This window comes from Lactuca serriola, chromosome 1 (genome assembly GCF_051521515.1).
Source record: "Lactuca serriola cultivar US96UC23 chromosome 1, Lser_US96UC23_V15, whole genome shotgun sequence".
Classification (NCBI taxonomy): Eukaryota; Viridiplantae; Streptophyta; class Magnoliopsida; order Asterales; family Asteraceae; genus Lactuca; species Lactuca serriola.
Genome location: NC_136408.1, coordinates 160,211,953 through 160,229,102, shown reverse-complemented (window position 1 = coordinate 160,229,102; position 17,150 = coordinate 160,211,953). Strand labels below are relative to the sequence as shown.

Below are 17,150 nucleotides of genomic sequence, written 5' to 3'. Positions count from 1 at the left end.
TATTTTAGAGTTTGTACATGATTTTAGACTATAATTTTGTCATTTCTGGTTTAATATTCAATGATTTATAGTCCCCCGAAGTCGGGATATCAAAACTGAAAATTTTCAACTTTTCAGCTATTTGTTTTTGTAGTTTGTATTATGTGAAAATGTTAACAGATGCATATCTCATTCGTTTAAAGTCGGATTGACATGCCGTTTTTTTCCAGTGTGTAGTTTAAAGTTTGTACATGATTTTAGACTATAATTTTGTAAATCTTGGTTTCATATTCAATGAGTTACAGTCCCCCAAAGTCGGAATATCAATATGAAAAATTTCAAAGTTCAACCCACTAAGTAGTAAGTAATTGCCAAAAAATTCCGGTTTTTTCGGGTTTTCCGGTTCTAAGATCACTTTATCCGGTTCCAACCTACTCACTTTGATGTTTCCGGGTTTTCCGGTTCTAGACCCACTTTACCCAGAACTGAACCAGAATCGGTTCCTATATACCGGTCCGGTTTCCGGTTCTACAAAATCCCGTTAACCGGTTCTAGGTTTTCCGGGGCCGGGTCAGGTCCGGGTTTGGACCCACTTTCATCCCTATCTAGATCTATGATTTTCCGTTGTCACTATATAATCTGATCATATATGTTGTTTTTGGTGCGATTTCCTTAGATCTAATATCGTCACCGTCACCGTCGATGACCGCTACACGTCAACGAATGTTGCCACTGGCCGTACAACTTCCCTCGGAATGTCGATTCAGAAACATTTTTTGCTTTAGGAGTCGTTTTGTAAGATAATAATTATTAATAAAATCAAAACAAACCAAATTAATATTACCGTTTTGGTGTATTAAGAATTAAAATTTATTTTTATCTATTTCAATATTTTAATTTTTAGAAGTGTCTAACTCTTCTTATGTCAAACTATATATAAAAAAGTTAGCTTATTGTGTGTCATCTTGTACATGGTAGTTTTATTCTATCAATGACAAGTAACAATTAGAAAGATTATATGATGTAAAATGATGATGAAAATAGTTCAAAACAATTACTATGTTTTTTCCCCTTAAAATCACATTTAATATTTTTCTTAAAATTAAACACCTTTTCTTGAAAGAGAGTTATCTTGATGCAAATTGTAAAATGAAAGCAATAATACATCACTTAATGTAAGGTTCCACCAAATCATGAACAACCTTAAGTGAGATTCCTTTCTTTTGTAAAGATCTGGGTGTGGTCCAATGGTTTGACATGAAAAGCATTGTCATATTTCTTCTTATGTATCTTCCTTTTTGTTATAAAATGGAAGTGATTGAAAGTTAAGTAATCATAGAATATTACTTTATTAAAAGTAAGTTCCCACCAAATTTCCTTGTCTTTCTTTTAGTTTTTCACTCTTTATAAATTACCTCACATATTCACCACTCAAAAACAAGTTAGAAACTGTGTGTTTTATAGAAGAGAATCAGTAATAGTAACTATAGGTGTCCCCACCACTCATGAGCTACCTTTCGAACGTTGAAAATACTTAGAGTAAATCGACATGCTTTCTCATTGTCACTGTAAGTTGTAAGTCTAACTTGTAAGTATGTAAAAGCACCTCATAAGTCATAATATAATTATTTATGAGTTGTAAGTCTAACTTGTAAGTATGTAAAAGCACCTCATAAGTCATAATATAATTATTTATGAGTTAATGTACACTATGTTAATGCCATTAAAGTCTTTGATTTTGTGTACGTTTATTCTTACTAGAAAAAGGAAAAGCTCTTAAGAAAAAGATTAAAATAACAAGTATAAAAATATGATATGACATTGCATTGTATTGTATTTTTTTAATTACTTTAATAGCTAGTCAATATTTTACTAATTATATAATGCCACCACATTATAGACATCGAAAGTGAAACAATGAGACACATTTTGTGGATGGCATAACCTTAATTTTTCATTAGAAGTGTTAGATATTTTCAAAATTAAATTAATTATGGGAAAATACTGTAAATAGTCAAAAAATGGGGGGGTGTTTTAAAAAAATAGACATAAAAATGGACTTTTCCGGATATAGTCATGCATTCCGCGAAGGACCCTCCACGGAATGACGTCATCTCCGCGGAATGGATCTTGAGGTTTTTTTTATAATATTTTTTTTCATCACATCGATTCTTCGGGGTTTATATTAATTCCCCAACTAATTATTTTCAAGTAAAAATTATAATAGTATGATAATCTTTTCTTAAAAATAATTAGTTTGGGAAATGAATATAAACCCCGAAGAATCGATGTGAAAAAAAAAAAAAAACACTAGAGATCCATTCCTCGGAGCTACCTCTGCGGAATGAGTTCATTCCTCGGAGGTAGCTCCGCGGAATGGATCTTTAGTGTTTTTTTTTAGTACATTGATTTATTTACGATGTTGCCAGATTCCGCGGAGCTACCTCCGCGGAATGCATGACTATATCCGGAAAAGTCTATTTTTATGTCTATTTTTTGAAAACACCCCCGTTTTTTGACTATTTACGGTATTATCCCATAAATTATTATGTATAAATATACCCTTCTCCATCTTGAAAAACCATACATTATGTATAAATAAATATATATATTTTTAAAAAACATTTCCAACATAAAAAGAAACGCTAAAAAGTAGAATCTATTCACGTGTTTGGTTCTACAAAGGGGAATTTAATCCCCACTCATCTGAGATACACTGCACTTCATCTTCATCTGCTTTCCTTTCTCCCTCTTCATCTACACTTCCTTCGCCGGCGAACAATCTCTCTTCTGAAAGCCCACCAACCTAACTTCGCCACCGATGCACCAAACGTCCTCATCAGCAGCCTCTGTGGAAGCATTTTATATGAAGAATCAGTGTTGTCGATAACTGTGTCCAGATTGCAATTGATCAAACGGGTGGTGGACATGGTTGCAGGAAGAACACATGGGGAAAAAAATGAGATCCGGGTCTCCGCTCTCCGGTCACCACTCACAAGTAAGATCGATTAATATTTGGCCGGAAACCGACTGGCCTTGTTTATATTTCTAATCAATTTTCTTTCTTGCGTCAACTCATGGTTAGGCTGTTCGATGATCATGGTTGAACCTGTATTTTTTTGTTAATTTATCTGTCCATGACCTGTTCGACGAAATTCCTGAATGAACCCCACAAGTCCACAACCTTTCTTTTAAAGCTAATTCCACCATTATCAACTTATATCCTTGTTGATCAACAATTAGGTGCGTGATCTTACTTCCTCATTTCAAGAGCTCTTTTCCTCTTTCTTAAAATGTTTATTTTTATATCATGTTCGTATTTATGTCTTCAATTGAGCCCCTTTTATGGTTTTCATTTAAGGATTCTATTGAATTTATATCTCTCTTCGTAAATTTATTTAAAATTTTCTTTTTAATAAACTGAAGTAACTTCTGGATAAATGAAGCTACTTCATAAATACAGAGTAATCCTTAGGAAAAGAGTATTATAATTTAGTCATGGTTTTATATATTAGTAGTAGATCTTTAAATTTGCATTTCTTGTTGACTCTTTTGGAAAAAATCAAGTAAAAACTTTTCTCCTAATTGCTCTTATATCGATTATATTTACTTTTTGTTGTATGTATGTCTACTAATTACTAATTGATCACTAACGATATTATAAATTTTGATGTACACATTTTTTACAATAATCGAAGAGAGGAATAATTACTAATTGATCACTAACGATTAGGTTTTATTTGTATTCTATAATTATATATCAAATATCTAGTAAATAATACAATATACAAAGGTTTTCATAATAATTTAACAGAGAGATAAAAAGCTTTTCGTATTTGGAAATACCACTTTAAGCTTTTGTTTTTAAGATAAAACGTCATCATCATCTTTGCATAAATCAAATAGTACACCATGGCACATGCTAAAAAGCAAAATCTTGAGAGTCTTCATATTCTTAAGTTGCATTCTTTCGATTGTTGCAGCCTAATCATCATCTTAAACTTATTATTATTCTTTTGATATCCCACAATTAGTGTTAACATATGGACATATGATCATGATATATTGTTGTACATGAAATATGTTGTCCAAAAATTCACTATAATAGAAAAATAAAAAATTTATTTTTGAATAATTTGATAAGTAGTTTTATATAATCAATCTCCAAATTTCAACATAATAATAATAATAATAATAATAATAATAATAATAATAATAATAAATAATTATTATCGTTTCCATGATTTTGAATGTAGGTTACATAATAGCAAGGAAAGGTGAACATTTTTTTTTGTCTATTTGTTGTTTATAAAAATAAATGATGTTATTGCATCAAAAGGAAATAACAGTTCACTTAATTTCTTGTAATAAATATATTTTTTGTTACTTTTCCATTAAACACATTCACATTGTTGAAGTGACGAAGGAAGTTATAAGGATGGTTCCACAAAACTAGACCTGGCAATCCGTGTCTGCGTGTCGTGTATTTGTGTCACACATGAATTTACACGATATGAATTTGTTAAACACAAACACGACACGAATTATAAAACGTGTTTGGGGTATCAAACACGAACACGACACGTAAAAAATTCGTGTGACACGTGACACGACACGAATAGACACGTTTTTAATGACTTTTTTTTAAAACTAGGGATATAAACTAATTATTGAGTTTTATGAAATTGTTCCCTAATATATTGTAAATATAAAATTTAACCCTAATATATATATATATATATATATATATATATATATATATATATATATATATATATGTGTGTGTGTGTGTGTGTGTGTGTGTGTTTGTACGTATCACATGTCAACATGATTTTGTATCGTGTCTTATACGTGTCTAAACATGTAAATTTGTGTTTGACACGTGTAAGACACGAAACATGATTTTAAAATGTGTCAGACACAAATAAACACGAAACACGAATTTCTAAAACACATACACGAAAAACTCGTATCGTGTTAATCGTGTCATGTAGCAAATTGCCAGGTCTACACGAAACTTCATGGTCATCCTTTATACTTTATATAAAGTCTCTTCCTCTATATATTCACTATCATCAAGAACTGGACACCATATCCAAAACAAATTAGAAGAGAATCAATGGCATCTCCTAATTTCCTAATCTTCTATCTCAGCTTGCAACCTTCTCTCTTTCTCTCTAGCTTTTACTCTTATTGGCATTTGATAAAGGATAAATTTTGAAAATTGAAACACTTGTGAAGTTTGTTGGAGTTAATCCTCAAAATAAGAACTTACAAGTATAGTGTGTGCATGAAGCTTTCTTTACACAGAAGTTAACTTCGATAACACGGCTATGAAATTACCATATATTAATCCAAAATGTAGATTACATTTCAACATACTCCTTAATCTAGGCTTGAGTTACTTCTTCCTTTGTCCTCAAATCTTGGATGTTTAATACTTTTAATGATTGTACGTTTGTTTTGTGATTTCTTCATGTGTACTCCTTTGCAACACAAGGTGAAAAACCTATCATATACACCGTTCCATTTGTTCTTTTGTTTATCTTCTTTGATTCTATATTTTTCTTTTTCACAAATATCTTCTCTTCCTTCTTTTAGTGTTTAATTTCAACCCATCATCCTTATCCACCTGTTTAACATTAACGAAAGAACGAAAGTAGCCACATGTGACCATTCCATTGACACCCTATAACCCTTCTTGAAAACTGGATAAAGATAAAATAAAATAAAATAAAACTTTTTTCATGCATTGACTTTAATCCTTCTTAGAACTCATACATCCCTTTCAGAATAGAAATCTGATTCATGTACTATCATTTGATATCATGACGTTTCTTTCCTTCACTTTTGTAAGTACCCACGTGATCAAACCTTCTCTTCCCCTTTTCAAAAAATTTGTCTTCTTTTGAGTTATTGTTGGTTCGTATATCACTCTTTATTTATTGAAATCAATGTCCATTAAACCATACCTTGAAGACCGTTCCTTTTCTTGACCAAATATTTTTGTAAGCTTGTAAAATCAATTCTCTAAAATCCTTTCCTTAATTCCTTAAGCGGGTCGGTGTGGTAAACGCCCACATCGGCGTTTTTAGATAAAAACAAAGAAACAGAGTTAAACGAAGGTGGTGGTGGCAATGGGAAGCAACGGCAAATGTATAACGCCCAAAAACGGTAAAGGTGGGCGGTTTTTGTGTGTTATAACGCCCATAGGGCGTTGTCCATACCCAACGCACTTATCTAAATACCTTTATGTTTATTTCCTTTATTTTTTTTAAAACCCTTACACACATCATTATCTTCATTTGGTTTTATTTCATCATAGCTTTAGTGCAAATAAAGCTTTGTCGTTATTTGTTGTTACACTTTTCCCATATCCCTTAATAAAAATCTATATATTAATTTTGAGATAGTTTTATTAATTTAAAATGTATGTTATTTTTAGGATAGTTTTGTTGATTTTAGGACTTTATCCACTACAAGAAAAAACGATTATTAGCGGCGACAAAAAATCACCGCAAAGAGTTTGCTTAGTCACCGATAAAAGTAATAATGGAGACAAGTCGCTGCTCCGTCGTCTTCGTTATTGATCAAAATGTCGCCGCTAAAGCTTATTGTCGCCATTAGTAGATTCATTTTAGATGTACTTCCAATTAGTTTAAACCAATATATACTTGTCGTGCTTTGCCACATATATAGATATGCTTGTCGTGCTTCGCCACGTATACTTATCCTTAACATATGTGCGTGTGTGTGAACATAATGTTGAAATGTAAAACTCATTTTTCTAAATATTTGATTTCCCTAGCATTATGTGGAGTGCTCCTTCTAGCTCCCCCGACATCTACCAATTATATTAGTTAATTATCATTTTAAACCAAATAAGTATTAGGCTAGTGGTATCAAGATTTAACTGATAGGTGTCTATCGGTATCGGTAAAAAAAGTGAGGGTTCAAGCCTCGAGTTGGGATGATATGTGTAGATATAAGAGTAGAACAGCGAGTGTATGTGTAAACCGTTAAAATAATTAATTTTCATTTTAATCTCTATTTATGTCAATTAATTATTTAACATTATGTATTTTATTGACATTTATCTTCCTTTGTTTTTGGTCCTTACTAGTTTAATGTCCATGAGTCCAACGCCAATTCTTTACAACAACTTTAGACTTCAAATACTACAAAATGTCATATCTACTTTTAACTTTTATATATCATTTTTGACACTAACATAGTGTTAATGCTCTTTTTTATTATTCGATATAATAAATATTTTTATTATTTAATCATTATCTTTTTTCATTATTTCTATACTGGTATATTTCCCACGGTACGTTTCAACTTTGCCGGTGGTGCTTCAATGAATTTTAGATCTAAATACTAAATACTATCTTGTATACCAAATCTCAACGGTATGTTATATGATATTATGTTAAGTCCCCATTTTGTAAGTTAGACAACATAAAATATAATAGGTCGACTATATATATGATTTGACGAGGATTGGGACCTATGCCATTGTGACATAAAAAGCCAAGAAAACTTGTCCATTCTTGTGTAATAAATATAGCCTAATGTTATGCTAGAAGTACAATAAACAAAAACAATAGATGTAATACAAACGAAATTGAATTAGATGTAATATACAGGAATCAATTCATAAGAAAAACGTACTTGAGTGTAGATTACAACACATTACAAACTCGAATTTGTGTAGAGAGTGAAGCATGCGAAGTTGTAGTGTCCTAAGACAGGAATTCTTCTAACAGGGATCCATCTAGAGGATACAACAATGTAATCAATATAGCATCTTGATTTTGACGAAATTCAGTAAGTTCCCTTTATTAATGTAGAATCCGAAAATATAGGAAGAATATGTGAGTGTTTGTCTAATCCTTAAATGTGATATTTGGTGATGTATTTATAGGTTTCATATTGGCAGTTAATCAATCCCAACCAACACACCCGTTCAAAACCAAAATTAACTGCTAATTAACTATCTAACAATTACTTAACATTTAACATATTTAATAATTAAATAAAATTCAGAATTAATACATAAATAATATTAATTATCAATGATACCCCAAGAGCCATAGGCCCATGGCTAATTTTTTTTACCATTATATATATATATATATATATATATATATATATATATATATATATATATATATATATATATATATATATAGTCCAATCACCAAGTCTTAAAAGTGGAATTGGTATGATACCAATCATTTTTTCCTTAAACCTTTTACCGTGCCAATTATAATTTGTACAAAATTTTTGCTATCACTACCGTACTGGGTATAGTTGATACCATCTTATTTGACTACTAATAAGTTTGGTTAGTACATATTGGTAATGGTATATACCAATATGTATTGGGGCTTTATGAATGATGGTTTTTGTGTTCTTTGAGCATTGTGACCATGAATTAGGGTTTTATGAGTGAGAGTTTTGTAATGGCTTAGATTGAAAATTCGATCTAAAAGAATTTTAGTAATTTCAACCATGAGTTTGTAAATTAAATCAATGGAGGAAAAGTAGACACGCTAACATGAGCTTAAAACTTTAAACTTCATTAATATGGTAAATGATAATATCAAAGCTTTATTAACATGGTAAATGATAATATCAAAGCTTTATTAACATGGTAAATGTTAATATCAAAAATATTAAAATCTTAAACATCAAACTTAATAAAAAGATTATATATATATATATATATATATATATATATATATATATAATGGAATTGGTTGATATGATATTACATTTGTATTGAAAACATTGTACCAATACTGTACCATGATTAATCAATTGGTATTGGTACAACCAATCAAACATTTTGGTTACCAAACATATTTGGTATGGTTGGTAACGTGTTGATTGGTTTTCCATGGTACATATTGCCAGCCCTACTGAATCCAACCCATTCCCTTTTAGCCCAAACTTTTGATCTAATGAGTAAACAAGTAGCAAAAAGTATTAGAGTAAATTACCTGAATGGTCCCTATGGTTTGGGGTAATTTGCACGTTTGGTCCCTAACTTATTTTTTTAACTCGGAAGGTCCCTACTGTTTGCTTTTATTACGTGTTTGGTCCTTACTTTTTGTTTTTGTTACGCGCTTGGTCCCTGTCTTACCTAAAAATACTATTATTAAAATAGGAAAAAATAGTGGGGTAGATAAGGTAAGGTGAGGGGGTGGGATTAGGGGTGTGTTTATCTAAATAAATTAAAAAATCAAGGGAAAAATAGTCTTTTTAGATAAGACAGGGACCAAACGCGTAAGAAAAACAAACAGTAGGGACCTTCTGAGTTAAAAAAATAAGTTAGGGACCAAACACGTAAATTACCCTAAACCATAGGGACCATTCATGTAATTTACTCAAAGTATTATAAAAGAATGAATGTTTCTTCTTTTCTCCAATGTCCCATAGGGCATTTTCCTTTAGAAAAGTTTCAATTCCTAATCGACTTATATTTACATGAATCTTGATTTGGTTGTTGGAACACAATATAGTGGGCTTAGGGTGCAGAGCATGGGAATTCAGATTAGTTGGGAAAGAGTTATTATTTTAGGAGATATGAATTATAATCATGGAATATGAAAACCCTTTAAAGTAACATTTTTTGTTCGCTTTTGTTGATTTTTATTTTTTATTCTGTGATTTAGACCTTGTTCTTAAAGGCAAGACTATTGTTTATGATCTGGCTGTTCAACAGATCGGATGGGCAGATGGTAGGTCTAACTTTATATACAAAAATGAATAATTTTTAGTTAATATAAAATAAAATAAAATATTAAATTAAGTTAAATCAATGGAGGAAAAGTAGACACGCTAACATGAGTTTAAAACTTTAAGCTTTATTAACATGGTAAATGATAATATCAAAGCTTTATTAACATGGTAAATGTTAATATCAAAAATATTAAAATCTTAAACATCAAACTATTATATATATATATATATATATATATATATATATATATATATATATATATATATATATATAATGGAATTGGTTGGTATGATATTACATTTGTATTGAAAATATTGTACCAATACCGTACCATGATTAATCAATTGGTATTGGTACAACCAATCAAACATTTTGGTTACCAAACATATTTGGTATGGTTGGTAACGTGTTGGTTGATTTTCCATGGTACATATTGCCAGCCCTATTGAATCCAACCCATTCCCTTTTAGCCCAAACTTTTGATCTAATTAGTAAACAAGTAGCAAAAAGTATTATAAAGGAATGAATGTTTCTTCTTTTCTCCAATGTCCCATAGGGCATTTTCCTTTAGAAAAGTTTCAATTCCTAATTGACTTATATTTACATGAATCTTGATTTGGTTGTTGGAACACAATATAGTGGGCTTAGGGTGCAGAGCATGGGAATTCAGATTAGTTGGGAAAGAGTTACTATTTTAGGAGATATGAATTATAATTATGGAATATGAAAACCCTTTAAAGTAACATTTTTTGTTCGCTTTTGTTGATTTTTATTTTTTATTCTGTGATTTAGACCTTGTTCTTAAAGGCAAGACTATTGTTTATGATCTGGCTGTTCAACAGATCGGATGGGCAGATGGTAGCTCTAACTTTATATACAAAAATGAATAATTTTTAGTTAATATAAAATAAAATAAAATATTAAATTATGTTCATTGTTTGTAGGTTTTCAAATTTTGAATGTCTTGAGATAGCAGAAATGAAGTAAACACCAACTAATTGTTCAACATGTTTACTTAATTCATTTTGCCGAAGACATTAAAAATTTGAAAACCTACAAAAATATTGAACAACATAATTTAATATTTTATTTTATATTAACTAGAACTTATTCATTTTTTATATATATAAACTTACAATTACCATCTGCCCATCCGATTTGTTGACTGCCCATATCATAAATGATAGTCTTGTCTTTAAGAACACGGTCTAAATCACCGAAAAAAAAATAAAAATCAAGAAAAGCGAAAAAAAAATGTCAATTTATAGGGCTTTCATGTTCTATGATTATAATTCATAACTCCTAAAATACTATTCTCCCAACTAATCTGAATTCCCATGCACCACATCTAAACCCTACTATATTGTGTTCCAACAACGAAATCAAGATTCATGTAAATATAAGTCAATTAGGCTGCATTTGTCACACAAGAATGGACAAGTTTTCTAGGACTATTTTTGTCACAATGACATAGGTCCCAATCCTTGTCAAATCAAACATTGTCAACCTATTCTATTTTATCTTGTTAAACTTACAGAAGTGGAAAGGGGGGGGGGGGGGGGTACATAATGTCATATAAAATGCCGTGGAGATTTCGTATACAAGATAGTCTTGAGGTCTAAAATGCATTGCAACATCACTGACAAAATTGAAGCGTGTCGTGGAAATATGTCAATATAGAAATAACTAAAATAATACTAAAAGCTAACTATTAAATAATAAAAATATTTATCACATCCAATGATAAAACAGAGCATTAACACTCTGTTTGTCTCAAAAATTATATATGAAACTTAAGGGTATATTTGACATTCGGTAATATTCGATTTCTAAAGTCGATGTAAAAAACTAACAATGGACTCATGGACGTAAGGACCAAAAAGAAATGAAAATAAGTGTCAGTAAAATACATAACGTTAAAATAATTAATTGACATAAATAGGGATCATAATGAAATTTAATTATTTTAATGGTTTACACATGCACTCGTTGTTCTACTATTAAATCTACACATTTCATCCCAACCTGAGACTTGAAATTATGTTAATACCACTAGGCTAATACTCGGTCGGTATCAAACTATGTTGCTGTTTAACATGTTATCGGTCAAATATTGATACCGCTAGGCTAATACACATTTGGTTTCAAATTATGTTGTTGTTCGATATCTTTGTAGGTTTTCAATTTTTTTACGTCTTTGACCAGTCATATTGGCGTTGGCAGCGATAGTTCATTGTTGGTTTCGTGTCACCAACTAATTCTAGTCATTGTTATTGCTTTTATTGTACATGACTGTGATGTTGTTTGGTTTACATCCCTGATGGCCTCAACCTTTTGAGTCATCCGTTGTTTGGATTACATTAGCCTTTTGAATCCTCCGTTGTTTGGTTTACATCCCTGATAGCCTTTTGAATCATCTGAATTATGTAGTCATCTTGGTGATGGTTTTGGGAGGTTTACATTAAATTATCCCTAATCAATAGATGATTATCTTAATGACTATTCACCCACCTTATATATATATATATATATATATATATATATATATATATATATATATATATATATATATATACTAGACGAATTCTCGTGCGTTGCGCGACGCAGGTTAAAAATATATTGTTAGAATATTGAAAAATATATGTTTATAATGGTTGTGTTATTGACGTTAATTAATAGAATTAAATATAATTATCTATCTAGTATTATTTTTAACAATTGTTATGATTGATTAATTTTAACTTTTTTTACTTATGCAATTATTTTCTAGACAAAATTGCAAGAATGGTACCTGTGGTATGTCAAAACTAGCTACTTTGGTCCAAAATGGGTTTGGCTCGCAAAGATGGTCCAATAGTTTCGTTTTGTTGCGAGTTTGGTCGTAATTCCTATGAACTTTTTATAATGACGGATTTGCCCCTTATTACTTTATTTTACATTTTTCTTTTATTACGACAATTAAAAACAATTAAAAATAAAATACACACACTCTCTCTCCCTTCTTCAAGAACACTCAAGAACACATTCAGAAGAACATGCCTGCTGCCACAACAACCACCATCAGCCGCCACCGACACCACCGTACACCACCACCACTACCGTCACCTACCACCGTCTGCTCACCTACATTTGATGGTGTTATTCACCAAGCACATAAAAACACATCAAACATGGAAAATTACCAGACCTGGAAAATCTTGAAACCATCGCCAACCACCTGATTTTTACACTGAAAAAAAAACACTGCCACTACCACCACCTGTTGGTAGTCATTGTTTTTGTCTAACCACTGCTCTCTCACCTTCCATTTATCTATCTCTCCCCTCCGTATCACCATTTACCAACACCACCTCCACTTCCGTTAACCATCATCTCACTCATCGGAAAAAGGCCACATTCGGCAACTCTCTCAAGACGAAAAAGCACCGATTCATGTTCAAATCCAGAAAAAATAACATACTCCATAATTCCTTTCAACTGAGTTATCAAAACCAATTCCAACCCGAAAATTAAATAAATAAATCAATCAATTTGTGAACCAGCAAATCAAACATATAATACAACTTGGATCTAAATCGGCGACCACCGTAACAAAGAGAGGGTACTGTGGGAGAAGAAAAGTGAAGACGATAACAATGGTCTTCAAAAGGCTCGATGATTTCATCTATCTATCGCCCCTCTTCACCCTGTCATTCAACCACACTACTAAACCTATCCCACATTTTCCTCCCCAAAGATCCGGCGACACCCCAAAGAAATAAATACCACTAACCACACCCCAGCTCACCCATCCCCATTCTCTTGCCCCTTTTGCTTCTACCTTGACTGGAAGCCAACACAACTAGAATCACCGATGGAATCATCAACACTAAATCGAGAAAGAAGGTAGAGAAAAAGAATAGATCTGACCCGGGCAGATCGACGTTTCCAGTCCGATTCGACTGGAATAAGGTGTGATGTTGGTGGGGATAAAGAAAAACTGAGCACCGGTTCAGGGTGGGGTTTGTTGCCAGAGAACTGGGCAGAAGGGGGAGTTGATGGGGTAGGGCGGTGATTATCGCGTCCACAAGTCGATGATGACAATAAGCAGCCGACAATGGTTGGGGGATGTAATCCAAATCGATGGCGCTAGGGTTTCTAGGAGGTGGTGTCGTTGTCGGAGTCGATGGGTAGTATGTGATGCAGTGACGGTCGATAGTGGCTATGAAGGGGGTTGTGAAGGTGGAGGTCGGAATAAGGGAAGGAGACTGGTGGTGTGCGGTGGGTATTTTATAAGAGAGAGAGTATTTTATTTTTGTTTTATTTTTAATTGTTTTTTAATTGTTATAATAAAAGAAAAATGTAAAATAAAATAATAATGGGCAAATCTGTCATTATAAAAAGTTCATAGGAAATTGGACCAAACTCGCAACAAAACGAAACTATTGGACCATCTTTGCGAGTCAAACCCATTTTGGACCAAAGTTGCTACTTTTGACATACCACAGGGACCATTCTTGCAATTTTGTATATTTTCTAATTTCATTAATGATGTTCATTTAAATACAATTTATTTGTAGCTAACGTTATGTAATTTATAATTTGATGTTATTATCATTTAAAATTATTTTTTTATTAATTGTAAACCACTTATTGTTATTAATAAGTTAAAGAAGACTCAAATATGAAGCATATACTAAATAATAAAGTGATAGGATTGACAATTTGCATTTCAAAGTGAGTCTTGCATGGATAATATAACATATCCATGATTTTTATAATTTGTTTTTATTATTTATAACTAATGTTCGTTAATTTTAAGACCATTTATTATTAATAAGTGAAAGAAAACTTTTAAAAAACACTTATTATTATAATTAAAATATTAAACATATACTAAAATATAAAGTGATAAGATAGACAATTTGAATTTTTAAAGAAACTTACATGGATAATATGGATAATATGGCATATCCATTATTTTTAATTAATTATTGTTTTGAAGCAACACAAACATACAAACATATATACATAATTTTATAAATAGAAGTGAATATATTATTTTAATATTGAAATTTAATTTATATATTATTACACTTTATGTTTGATATTTATTTAACCTAAGTAACCAAATTATAATTATGATTAGAAAGAAATTGAAAAGTCTTGTGAGTTTCAAATGAATGTGGTGAAAGGAAAAATGCATGAGAGTTTCAAATGAATGTGGTGAAAAGAAAAATGCCAACTTTATAAATATACTAGGCATAACCTTGCGCGTTGCGCAAGAATACATTTAAGTGGTTAAAATAATAATGGGAAAAATAGAAATATGTTGAAATTTACGTTTTTAGTCATGGTTTGTGTATTAACCGAATTATCAAAAAACATAAAAATCCATCAATTTATATTTTGATACTATCTAATATAGTCTATACCTTATAAACTTTATTTTTACTTTTATAATATCCAATATATATTATAAGTTTTTATATAACATTAATATAGTCTACTTTTCTTATGTCCGATAATATTTTTTGGATAAAATAAGAAATAAGTAGTTTTGCATGAGCTATTAATAAACAATAGTGAACTAATAGACTTTGTATTACACTATTTATATTACACCAAAACATCCAATGTTTCATATATGAACTTCAAATATTAAACATTGAAATTAAGAATGAAGTCATACAAAATATATCATTATACATAAATGTCATCAAGAGTTTTAAAATAAGTCGATTAGTAAATATGATATTTAATTTTAATTACATATTTTGCAAGGCGTATGTTTGATTTTACATTGGTGCGCCGATAATCCTCTTCCTTAATTTGTACCTAAAAAATTAAGGTGAATAGGAATATATAAAATAGATATTACTAAGCATTAATATAAATAATTAAAAATGGTATATGGATCTCCTACCACTGGTTAAAGACAACATACATCTCTAGTGGTATCGATTCTTATGTGAAATTGAAGTAGTCATTCTATGTACACCTTGTTTTCTAATTACATAAATAAATATGGGTAACCAAACATAAAAATGTTATCTTTATGTAGGAAAAATATTTCAGTTAACTAACAAATTAAATAATATAAGCTTAAGAGTTAGGAGTTTTAAAACAATAATATTTTTATTAATGAATCAATTAAGTAACACATGTTGAAATTTTTACAATCATTATTATAAAGCATTTGAAATATTAGATTTTAAATGAATTTTGGTTGAAACGTTTTGACCTCTATTATATATATATATATATATATATATATATATATATATATATATATATATATAGAGAGAGAGAGAGAGAGAGATGGAAAGTATAACATATATATGAATTTTAATTAATTATCTTTTTGAAACGGTACAATTATAAAACAAAAAAAAAACATATTTAAAATATTTAATTAAATATTTCGACATCACCCTATAGAATATATGATCAATATATCAAGAGTAAATTACTTAAATCGTCATTGTTGTTTGATCAAAATTGCACGTTTGGTCCTTAACTTTTTCTTTGCACTCGGATCGTCCCTGTGGTTTGCTTTTGTTGCGTTTTTCGTCCCTATGGTTTGGTAAAAGTTGCATGTTTGGTCCCTAACTTTATGTATGTAAGGGACAAAAAATGCAAAAAAAATTAAACCACAGGGACGAAAAACGCAACAAAATCAAACCACGGGGACGATCCGAGTGCAACAAAAAAGTTAGGGACCAAACGTGCAATTTTGACCAAACCACAGTGACGATTTCAGTAATTTACTCATATATTAATAATTAAACCACAATATACAACGACTGTATTACAATAATCCAAAAACGAAGAAAATATAAAAACAAATTAGTATAACAAACTTACAAATTAAATTAAAAGCTCTAATATAATAACATATTTCATAAGACCTCAACTCAACATAAAAACCTTTAAGTTTGTTTTATTTCTGAAATTCGTATATGATCTGTATGCATGTCTTCCCAAAAGATTGACCTTTTTATAGTAAACTTTTCACTAAATGCTAATTAAACATAATATAAGTTATAAAACTTTTGAGTGTTAAATCATAATTAATAAACTTTTAAGTTGCATTTGTTAAAAAAGGGGGTTTCAAATGAATGTAGTTTGAGGAAGTTAAAAAAGGGGTTTCAAATGCATGAGAATTTTTTAATGTTTGTATTTAATAGAGTGTTTGTATTTAATAGAGTTTTCTTTGTCTATAGAGAAAACATACCATTTTTTAATGTTTGTATTTAATAGAGTTTTCTTTATCTATAAAGAGTTCATATTTATATAATTAAAATATTTTAAAAAAAATTTAAATATTATTTTTAGAAAGCAAATAGTTTTGTTTTTAGATAACGTATCTGTTTGTAACGAATTTTAATACTAGCTCTTATGAGCCATCTAGCATCATGAATATAATTATTGTTTAAAA

General features: G+C 30.3%; 1 long non-coding RNA gene across 2 annotated transcripts in view; it reads left to right on the top strand.

Annotated features, from left to right (window-relative positions):
* Positions 1-2,619: 2,619 nt before the first annotated feature.
* The window catches only part of LOC145100857 (uncharacterized), a 29,292-nt gene continuing 14,761 nt past the window's right edge, over positions 2,620-17,150 (top strand). Inside the window, exons 1-2 of one of the 2 annotated variants that reach the window (XR_013705311.1) lie at positions 2,620-2,977; positions 3,065-3,222. This is a non-coding gene — a long non-coding RNA (uncharacterized LOC145100857). Of the gene's footprint in view, positions 2,978-3,064; positions 3,373-17,150 lie in introns of those variants that run through there. The other variant, XR_013705300.1, reaches the window with a different exon arrangement.